We start from the raw sequence: 12,042 nt of genomic DNA, 5'->3' as shown, positions 1-12,042 counted from the left end.
TTTTTCGTTTTTTGAAAATCCTTGTAACTCTTGTATTTGTGTGACTGGTACGGCGGTATGATGTAATTCACGCGCTGCATCCATAGAAACGTGAGCGTGCGTTTCTATCGTGAGTAGCAACTGTGCGTGCACGCGTGTCCCGGACGTACCGACGCGTGAGTATGTACGCGCGGACGAAAACATGCCGTTGCCAGAAATAACCATGTATGAGTCAACTGCTGAGTCTAAATAGGAGGTTCGCTACATTTAGAGCTCGTGTCTCGATTATACATGGTCTACACCATGACAAATAACCTAGAAAATGCGTACCTATCGGAAGAGTTTGATTACGACGGCGCGTCGTAAGGCTATTGTAACGAATTTGTGTTCCGATTGACAGGATTCTGACGAATTGTCGTTTTGACGAATGAAATATTTAAAGACTGAAATGTAACGCTTGTTTCGCTGTTCATAAGTATGAAGACACGATTTAATTTAATACAAGATGTAATTAACCCTGTTAGATACAAGACTGATCAACTCTACTTGTTATTAATTTTTTAATTTCGCCACAATGAAGTTAATATCCAATTCTCAAGGAACAAGTACATGCATACATACATACGTCCGTAAATCCAGTCGTTGCAGAAGATAACGTAGATAATGGTAAATTCTGAGGTAAGAGAAGCGTGTAGGTCGAGATGTGAAACAAAATCCTGAGTCAAGTAACAGCAAATATAATAGAGAATTACAGAATTTGTTGTAGAAACAATAGAGAAATACAGTAAACATTAACAAGAGGGAATGAAGCTTGTTATCACAAAGGTAAGATTCTATTATAGCATATTAACCTAAAAATTTAAAGGAGATAATAATCCTTAAAAGCTTTAAGAGTTAAGAATTACATTTTTTATAGGTGTTCTGATCTATTTGACTGTTCCGACATACAATTTAGTTCGTCAAAATGGTTAAAACACCAGAACCACTGTAACTATAACACGAAGTATGGAATCGCCGATCGCAAGGATCTGTCATAACAATCCCGAGACTAAAAGCATAAACTTTACCCTACCAGCGTGCATCTTTTGTGTTATAATCCATTCGCGTGTTGTAATCCAACGAGAAGTACGCTGTCCACCAACAGGAAAGAGTTTAGCAGAAATGTTTTATTCATCTGTTTAATCAACAATTAAGATTAAGATACATCTCGTGCCACATCAAAGGTGTAACATCAAGTAGGTGCCCTTGAAGTACTAGCGTGATTTGATTTCCATTTTTCTTTTTCGCTCGTTAAAACGTGCGGCTTCCAGCGACTCTCGAGTGTTACTTGATTTTGTAAAAAAGAGATACCATAATAAATATGTACAAAGAAGTGTGAGGAAGGGATGGTAGAATAGTAAAGCGGGGTAAAAGCTATCGTTTACTGCACTTGTAATTCAAATTTTCTGTTCCGAAGCGCAAGATGCGTCAATGTTGGCGAAAAGACAGAGCGAGAGAGAAAGAGAAATAACTTAATTAACTGGTTCCGGTGTGCGCGAGAATCGTTTGTAAAATCCGTAAAGCGGGAGAAAGAAGCAGGGCGGTGAGCTTAATTCAACTCCGTAAAACTGTTTACGCATAAAAGTATTTTCATAAGCAACACCTCGCTTAGCGAAAAAAGAAGTCATTGCCGCTAAATGCGGCGTGAAAGCGACACACGGACAGTAGTCTCTGATTTTTCAGGGACACGTTTCATCTCGTCACTCGGAGATTAACCTATCTCTGACGTATCTACCAGTGGTTACCAACGTGAATATAAATATATATACATAGCTAACGGTGTCGCGCGACACACGCGTAACCCTCACAAGCTGACCGGCACGTGTCGAGACAAGGCGGTTAGTTGAAAGCGTCGGACAGAAAGGCAGACAGAAAAGAGAAAGACGGGTAGAAGCAGAGAATAAAGGGCCGAGGGGTGGGGTTAGAATTATACGTGCCCCGAGGAAAACTCAATTCGCGGCCACTTTGACGCACCCTCCATCTGGGTGGATCGTCGGATAGGCGCTGATACAAATCCACAAGATATATTCCTTCTTCTTCCTTCTCCTCTCTATAACCATAGTCTATGCCCTTTCCTTTTCTCTCTCTCTCATCAGAGCACATAGCCGTAGTAGTTTATCCTGCTTTCTACCCCACTGGTGTACACCCGTGCACGTGCAGATACTCATTCGTACACACCGACAGGCCTCGCAGACACGTGCGTGGACCGGCAACAATTCCTAACCAAAAAGCCGGAGTCACCCTCGCCTCTTCTCCTCTTGCCCCTCGCACGGGAGTGTCTGGCTGCGACCGTCATCGGCGGGGCATCGAGATGCGGGGAAGTAAGAGGGGAAAACACCCGGCACAGTGGCGAGCGGCAAGAGAGGAGTGGGAACACAGACCGACAGTGGCACAGGGGGGAAGCTACGTACTCGTGACGTTGCGTCTAGACGCCCCCTCCACCTCAACCCGAAACGACGTCCACACAACGAGCGCCGAGCCAGCGCAGCGCCGAGGAACATCTCTCGGTTTTCTCCGCCTCTCGTGTACGTAAATTGCCGAGCACCGAACTCAGTGTTTTATTCTCGCGGCGCTAGATGTCGCTCCTGTTGACTGAATTAACTAGCGCGACCGCGGATTTTCAAAGTGCGCGGGTTTTTCTGTATTCGTACGGTTTACCTGCGTTACGCACAAGCAGTACCGTTTCAGTTTATTTGAATTTCTTTGTATTTTTGTAGTGATTCTTGGTTCGAGGAAGTGACAGTGTCCGGTGTATTCTGTGGTGGCTACGTTGATGATTATTTTGGAAGAACGATGACGACTTTTCGTTTTGGAATGCGAGCCCCCGTGTAAGACGACTGGTAAGGTTAAAATTTTTATCTCCGTTGCGTCGTTGCATATATTAGTACTGGATGTTTTATCGTAGATGCAACGTTTAGCGATATCGATGACAGATTAATTTTTATTATTCTTATCGCGTTTTATCGTGATTCATGATTCATCCGAGCAAACGGTGCATACAAGCGTTTTATCAGGGATCATGGCTCGTGAGTCAGGAAAGGTTAGGCGGGATTTAAGAGCGGCGTATCCTTAAGTTTACGTTCTTACGCATGCGTTTAAATTAGGAATGGCATTTAAGGCCATTCGTGAACTTTATTATCGTTTAATCGCGACGGTATACACACATACGCGCTTTTAATCGCGTACACGCGTATATAAGCATTAAACACGCATACGCGCATGGACGTGCAAAGACACGAGAGAGTAGATGTGCATCGTTGAATTTTTATGGACTGAGGGGAGCGATGCGAGACAGACGTTTCATGGCCTTGAAGATCCGCGGCTAGCGATAGGGGCATAGTTCTTTTGTGAAAAATAATTTTAGTCGTGAACCGTCGTTTCCACCGGCAAACGTGCAAGCTAATTAATTTCCTACGGATCGTATAACGTGTTTGACGCGGGAAACCGAGGACCGGGCTTCTAAATCCACCTTTAGAACCATAACATCGAATTTCATCATGGGAATTTCAGAAGACGGCCTACTGAAAGATTATAGAATTCATTTTAGGCTATTTGGAGAAGCGGTTAAAAGCAGATAACTTATGGGTAATTGTTATTTGTCTGCATTGAAAACCTTTGCATGAAACTGATAACTTGCTTTAAGGTGTTTTAGATCGAAATGATTAAATCGAGCGGGGCTCTTTTGCACAATAATTTTTAATATACATAATATATAATATTAGCTAATTGGCAATAAGAATAATAAAAATTGTCATATGATCGTTAACCCATAACTCTTAATGAAAGGTATTGAGCTGAAGTTATTGAAAATACCTTCATTGAGCTACAAATGTAGAAGTATGAAATAATTATGTAGTTTATTTGTGTGAGGAAGTTCAAGGGTTCATATTATGTTTAGTTAAGTTAGTCCATGAACGTAAGACACTGTTCAAAGCGACATTTTTACAATCTACATACATACTATATCGATTTTCCTCATCACTCATGGAAGAATATATGGCCATAGCTAAAAAAAAAAAGTAAGTACGGTATGCACTCTGCGCATGAGAACATCTATCACTCAAAAAATATGATCAGAGAGAAAAATATCTCTCACTAAATTGTGTTATGCCGCATTCCACCACCACCACTTATGAAAGAGTTATAGCTCATCTCAGACTACCCTGTATAATATACAACGAGGAATAAGATTATTATTTATTAAGTATAGGTAATATAGACAATTAAACAGGGTAATATACGAGGTGTTCCAAATAGATTGGTCAAAAATTCTCCTATAGGTTGTGTATATTGAAACAAGAAAGAAAGTTTATGTAGGTGTTACATATATCCTTAAAATTCATCTGTATCGAAATATAATTTATTCTGTCATTAGCATATTCTCATCAAATATCATTCTATGAATTTATATGATATACATATACGTATAAATATAATATTATAATAATATAATCACGTTGCTTAAGTGAGGCAATCTATGACAATATGGAAACAATTCGAATATTTTATTAAAAATCTATTCTCTTTAGCTTTAATATCAGTTTATCGACTCAAATATTACATATCTACTTATCAAATCTTTTTTCCATTGACGTATAAAATATCTACTCAAATTTTCCTCCAAACATCTTGAACCACTCTGTATAACATCAAGAAACTATAATAGGGTTGAAATTCACTCTTCACGCCTATAAAATTTGATATCCTCGAATCGTTGATATTTCCTAATAAAAAATATATGTATCGTACTTTATTACATCTTTACGGTACGAATTGAAAGTATAGACATAACACGTGTGCAACGAAATCAAAAGAAAAAGCGAGCCGCCGACTACCGTGAAAATTATTCAACCCGTTGAATGGCGCACGTCGGTTCCTGCATTCCTTCGTTCACGTGTACGGCGCGGCGAAGGCGGCCGCGCAAATAAAGCGTCGACTCGCCTTCTGTCGGCGACAATGGCAATAACAATTGAATCCGCGGCGAGTGGTAACTGCACGTGTTTATGACGATCTCGGCTTACGCTCGTAAAGAGTGGTTAGCCTCTAAAGGCTGAGGCATCCGACCGACCTTCTCGTACGTTTTGTTTTAATAAATAAAACGAAGCCGATTGTGTTCACTTCTTCGGCTCTTTCCCTCTAATCCTATTTCTCGCACGTGTTCCCAATTTCTTTCCCTTATTTGTTTCTTCCCCAATTTTTCTCTCCTTTCTTGAATTTCCTTCGCCTCCTTTTTTCTTAATTCTATTCCACGCGCGTCATTTCCATTTCTTTCTCTTATTTGCTTCGTCCCCGATTCTCCTGTCCTTTCTTGAATTACACAACGTGACAATCTGTGTTCATTTTGATGTTTTATTTCGACATATATGAGAGTTTATAGCAATCCCGTTTCTGTTACACATTTTCATTATTTTCAGCAATATTATGTCGGCAATGTCGCGTAATATTATTTGTAAATGTTGCCTGGTTACGAGAAAGATATACGTGTAATAGTTTTGTTCCAACTGACGAACGGACATTGCTCAATTTTTAATTCATCTGTTCCATCCAACTCGATATATCGTATAAGTATCATCTTCACTCGAATCCCAGATATACGCAGCGAACTTGTTCACGAAAACGGACGCGATTTAAGGGGTATTTATCCGAATGGAAAAAGATCCTACGTTGGCTATTAAAGGTACGCGTAAGCGGAGGGCTGCGTTCACCGCAAACAGAACTTACGCAAGCGAACTCGCTTGAAATGCGGGCTCCTGCAGCAAGTACGAGGGAAACTATTTAAAGGTCACGCATATACATACATATTTCGTAGAGTGGCGCGGCGATGCAGCTGCACGAACCGACCACGTAAAAATATGCGAGTGTTTGCTCGCGCGCTCGTTTCGCGCCACTGGATCGTTCCACTCCGCGTGCATTGTCTCTGTCGTTGATGTTTATACCTGTGACAATCCAACCAGTGCACAAACTGTTTCTATCGCAATCGAAAGTTTGTCGCTTCTCAATTTTATATAAGATTTACAATAATCCAGCGTTACCCTATCATAAAGGAGGGTTGAAAGTAACAGTTGAGGGGTTTCTTGAGAAAATCATCTATAAGCACATAAACAAACACATTTAGTGTTTTACAAGTTAGCACTTGAAAGCAAGACAATCGATGCTATCGAGTTTTTCTATAAATTTAAGAAGAACCATATTTTATTCATTACAAGACTCGATGAAAGTTATGTTCGAGGGTGGCTGGTTGTCACGTGTTGAAACAAAATTTTAGTTGGCGCCTGATCGACTGTACACTCCTGTTCGTTAAATCCATTTACTTACTTGTAATATTTAAGTGACAAATTGTAAGTCGTAGTGAGGCATGAATTGCGTTCTTCAGGAGTTGCGTGTTCTTCTTATCAGGAAAGAATTGAAGGTTCCAGTAATAACGTCTGTCTTAACACATTGTTTATATCGAAACGCGAAAAAAGAAGAAACACATGAATTACATCAGTAGTATTATCTTCCTAAAAATAATCGAACTGACGGACCATATGCGTTGTGTCATCAATGTGTTAGATTTGTATAAGATTAAAACATTACAAATCTTTATTGTCGGCATCGTAAATGGAAATTCCATAATTTCTAATGAATTTTCGTATAGCGAATCATTGGTAAGATATCCTTCAAAGAGAAGTATACAAGACACGGAGAAATTCGCGCAAGGCTCCAGAGTTTAAGTAGAATAAGGTCGGTACGTAACAGACGAAGAACATAGTAGAACATAGTAGAAAAGATCGATCGAGGCAAAGGGATGTCGCACGAGGTTCCTCGAGTTGTCTGGACTACGGTAGTGCCTGTGGTAGGGTTGTTTTGATGATTTTGTGTAAACTTGTTGTTGAGAGAGAGAGGAATTTGTCGGTTTAGGGGATTAAGGAGCTAACTGGTGTGCAGAAACACGGAAAACGAGCGGGTAGTGGGAATGAGGCTTAGGGTAGCCTTAGCAGCGAGAGAACGTTGCGAAGGAGGGAGCCATCAAATTCGTCCTTTTTTGATTAATTTTAGTCGCCGACCGACAGCCATGTTTTGAAAATCGTCCCCATTCTTAGCTTTCCGTGTATATAACGCGTGCAACTCTTAAGTGCGTTTCGTTGGCTCTAGACCGAATACGAAAACAACTTTCTCTATTGTTCGTGATGACGGGTAAATATAGTGCGTCTAACGAGCCGTGTCAGAGCAGATAAACAAAATATTTGTGTGCATACCACGTGGCAGCTACGAACGGAAGTACGAACGCCAATGGCTGGCAAATGTCGGTTAACGTTAACCTACTCAAGACCAAGCAATCAATGGTCTGTTATAACGTTATAAATACAACAATTCCTTTAAATATCATGAAATATAAGTAGAAGAAATAGTAATGGAAAAAATATAAAGGAAACCCTTGATATTCTCTTTCATTGTGCTGGCGTTAAAAAAACAGAATTTGATATCGTAAACTGACTGAGAAAAATTGCAAATTAAATATTGTGTTAACGCGAACGTTAACTATTGTGAATGAATATTCTTCTCCGGAATCATCTCATGAATAGTTCAATGGCTGCATATAGGAGAATTAAAAATATTTATTTTTTCTTGATCCCAATGAAACCATCTCTGTAGAGATTAAACTGGTTTTGTAAGCGCGATTACACGCTGAAATAATTAAATCAATACTCGGAAAATTTGATACTGTCTTGAGATCGTAAATGATTATTATGTGCATTTATTTACTTACTCGACTCCTTATAGAATAGCATAGATTGTCTATAGAAATATCGGTTTGCTGTTGTTATTTCTTGAATAGCTTTTTTCACTAACTAGAGACTCATTCGTCGATGTTCTTTTAATCTAATTTAGCCTCTTGTCTTATAACGTAGAATATCGAGTCATATCCGTAAAGATCGTAGTTTTGATTCAGTAAAAAGAGTTGTATTTGTACGTAGCAAAATTTGACTTGTAGGTAACACAATATCATATCGCTATTATCTAGTACAATATTACAGTAATGGACAATTAACGCTTAATTAAGCAGCCATCAAACAAATTATAATTTATCAGATATTATTTTCTAATAAACGAGTTGATAAATAATTCGTTAAAACTTGAACAAGTATCTTGCTTTTCGCAATAGCAAAAGAAGAAGAAAGTAGATCAAAGCGTTATAGTCACCCGATGATCTCGATAGTCATCTCGATCTTGGTCCCCCTCTGCAGCCGAGTTTAATTTGAATGAAACTGTCGGCTCGACACACGGTTTCGATTAATGAGAATCCGCATCGAGCATGCGCAGCAAATGAGTCTTCGTACGCAGAGTTGTACACACGATCTTCCTCGAGATGTTTTCCTTTCGTTGTCCACGGATGCCTGACTTTAAACCGAGAGAAGCTTATTATCATTTGCTACCAGTTATAATAGAAACGAGGAGGACGCGACCAGAATCGTTTCAGCGTCTCGTTGATCATCACGCGAGGGAAAAAATTTAACCAGATGGTTTTTGTTTAGTCTGGAATCGGCTTGGCCTGCTAACGCGGCTATCTAGTTCGGTCTCGACAGGGAGAGAAACGCAGCGGGTGCGATAACTTTGTCGAGGGCGCGTTGTGGAGTCAAAGTTCATTAAAACCTCCCACGAGGGAGATCGAGATCTTTAATTCTTAGAAATCCTCCTTACTTTCGTTACGACCAAAACTATTTTTGCATCTCGTAATATCTGGCAAGACTTTTCGTCTCGGTTAACACTCTTACTCAGGCCCATACAAATCTCTATAAATGTTACACTCCACGACTGTTCTACTGTCATGGATTGTTCAGATTTATTCTGTAGATTGCGGATTTTGTCAATAGGTGGTCTTAGCACATTTAATTCAGTTTTTTGCCGGCAAAAATCAGAAGTTCTATGAACGTGGAATTATGACACTGCCTGAAAGATGGAAAAAGGTCATCGACAAAAACGGACAATACCTAATTGAATAAAGTTATATTTTTAAGCAAAAGTTTGGAATTTTCTTTCTTATTTAAAACACGCAATCACTTCGTTGCCAACCCAATACAATACAAAGTACCTAGTTACATATCTGCTTGGTCTTACGGTATACGTATGTCATCACTTTCTATGAAATTTATGTCTGTTGTAGTTTACGAATTTTGCTTCTGTTGTGTTAAATATGTATATATGTATATAGCTTCCTTTGCATTTTTTTATATTTAAGGAGCGAAACCAGTATCATGTTTTCGTAAAATATTAGTGTTATACGTCTCATTAGGTACCTTCGATGTTCCTGCACAGTAAGCACAGTTGTTAATCCTGCTTTTTGCTAACCGATCGTTTATTGATTGCGCCACGCTAGCTTAGTTAACCATTATTACTTTTCCCATATTTTTATATAAATCTACTACATTTTCATTAAATCACGATTAATTTCATAACATTTGTTAAATACCACTTCGTATTACTGTTCAACGTTCAAATTATAAAATTCAAATTATAAAGTCTTGACGCGTGAGGAACTCAATCACGGAGAACCGAATTTATTCTCAAAAAAGGAAACAAAAGGATGACAAAGGATGCCGTTTGTAAATCTGATGGAAGCTAAAGGAAGGAAAAGCACACATATATGTGTAACGTTGACCGATCTGCGCGCATTGGTGAAAAGAATTTGTCTTTTCCGCGGACGGGAATGAGGCATCGTTTGTCTGTCTCGCGCGTGAAAGAAACGATTCTAAGAAAAATAGGAGGTAGAAGAGAGTGTAAAGTAGAACGATGTAGCGTGTATCGGACTGAAAAGGAGCGTCGTGGGCAAATTTGCTTCTCGTTCACCTCCTACGAGCGTAATGCCCCGGCGGGGAATTAAGCAACGAGACGATAGTCAATCATGAATATACAAAGCCGGGTAACCGGCAGCGGCGTTGGCATAAAACGTGATTAAAATTAACTCGACAATAACCAGTCCACATTAACAATTTATATTTTGTTGTTGCCCGGTCGCAGGCCGTGCCACTCGAGCGCCCGCCGATTCGCATTGTGCATTTTCCACGAACCTCGCAATTCCGTCGCAACAATTGCAGAAACACACGAGAAGCACATTGTTCTTCGAATAATGTGTGAATAATGCATCTACTGGTTCCGTTTTTTTTTTTCTTTAAATATCGTGTTTCTGAAATTTGACGAAATACCTGAAAGAGTGTAAGAGAGGAGAACAAGATTCTGTCTTTAAGAAAATGTTAAGCTTATTTTCTAGAAGACGCAGTAGAATTCTACTTATAAGGATTTCATTTATTGGAAAAGAATCGTATAATTAATTAATGGATGTTTATGCAAACTCGCTATATATTCTTACTATATGTGCATGTTCTTCGCTCTTTCCTCTTACTATTTTCCCTTACTATCTTCCAATTATAGAGCCTTTTAAATACACATTATCTCCCAACAAAGAAAATTAGCACCTGTATCTACGACTGATCTACAGACTACAGACGTAGATCAGACGATCTAGCCCAGGAATATTCTACTTCGGCGCGCAACTTATACGCTCTACATCGTCTACAATCTACAGCCTACAGTCCACGGTCTAGAATCTGCAATCTACAGTCTACAGTCTACGGTCTACAGTCTATAACGCATCTAGAAACGAACTCCCCAATTGAATAGTCTATAACTCAAGCAGCATAAAAACGACGTACCTATAATACAATTCATAAGTTGCCGCGGCCTGTAATTATCATGACAAATGATCGTTTAATTGCAAAGGCGGTGTTAACAATTTCCATGGACCGCCTACAGGATTCTTCGTGACGAACGGTCGATAAGGGTGTTAACTGCATGTCCTGTGATCGAAGGAGTGTCTTGTGCATCGTGATCGAAACGTGTCATGAACAAGAGAAGGAGAGATCAGAGAACGACAGAGAACAAGAGGATCTATAGTAACGCAACAACGTCTTTGTCAGGCGTTCGCGCATTCTTCGTGAGCCCGACAATTACATTCCACGCATCGCTTTGAGCTGTGCCCAACCCGCCGCGCCGCGCGCCGCCGCCGTATTCTGCCCGGCCACACATCGACACGATTTGCTCCTGGAAAATTTCAATACGCTTTACAAGGTGGCGGACAGTCGCTAGCGAGATCAAAGGGATCGTGGACATATTTCGCGTTTCGCTTGTATCACGCCGCTGTCAGGGAATTTGCCCTTCGCTCGTCCCCTGCTCTCGCCTTTGATTCCACAAAAGAAATTTCGTGCTGGGCTTGTTGTCGACGCGACGCCTCAGCTTCTCCGCTCTTTCTTCCTCTTCCGCGGTGGAAAATTGGTTAACCGTGTGAGAATTACGCGTCCGCTGTGTCGCTTTCTTTGGGACACTCCGTCGATGTGACGTCCCGTTTCCTCTCGTAATTACGAATTACTTTGCAAATGTATGAATGTTTGCCAGCATTTTTCATACATTTTAGCCAAGTTTGAGACAGGAAGTAAGTTTTGGACTAACTGAAGAGTTCGCCACGGAGATACTTGTTGCACGATTGAATTATTGCTATTAGCGAAACTTCAAAAGCCGCTATTGCGCGATATTAACAAATTCGATAACGTAATAAATGAAATATTACAAATTATACGTTATCTGTCTATCGCATTCTATCGTATGTGCATATATTCTACAACTAAATTGTAAAGCAGAAGTTTCTAATCTATAATTCGTAATTTGTCAATTTGACGATATTGCTAACACGATGAGAGTGTGGTGATTTAAAAATTCTTTTGTAATCAAATATCTAGAAACATGTCACGGCTCGTTAAATATTAATTGTTGCGAAAATACGTAAGCAATAGTTACGAACAATTTGTTCTAAGAATCGGTTTGACTAAGCACTCGTTGACCAGGCCGCGTGATCGTCACGGGGTCGTTGCACCATTGTTTACGCGTATAATGTTATTGTTGCTGTATCTCTGGTTGTCGGTTGATGTAATGGAACAATGACGTGCTTATACGTGGCAAACACGCTAACGATCCACTATCGCTTTGCTGCAC

The sequence above is a fragment of the Bombus pyrosoma genome, linkage group LG10 (assembly GCF_014825855.1).
Source record: "Bombus pyrosoma isolate SC7728 linkage group LG10, ASM1482585v1, whole genome shotgun sequence".
In the NCBI taxonomy this organism is placed as follows: Eukaryota; Metazoa; Arthropoda; class Insecta; order Hymenoptera; family Apidae; genus Bombus; species Bombus pyrosoma.
This window is presented reverse-complemented; position numbering follows the sequence as displayed.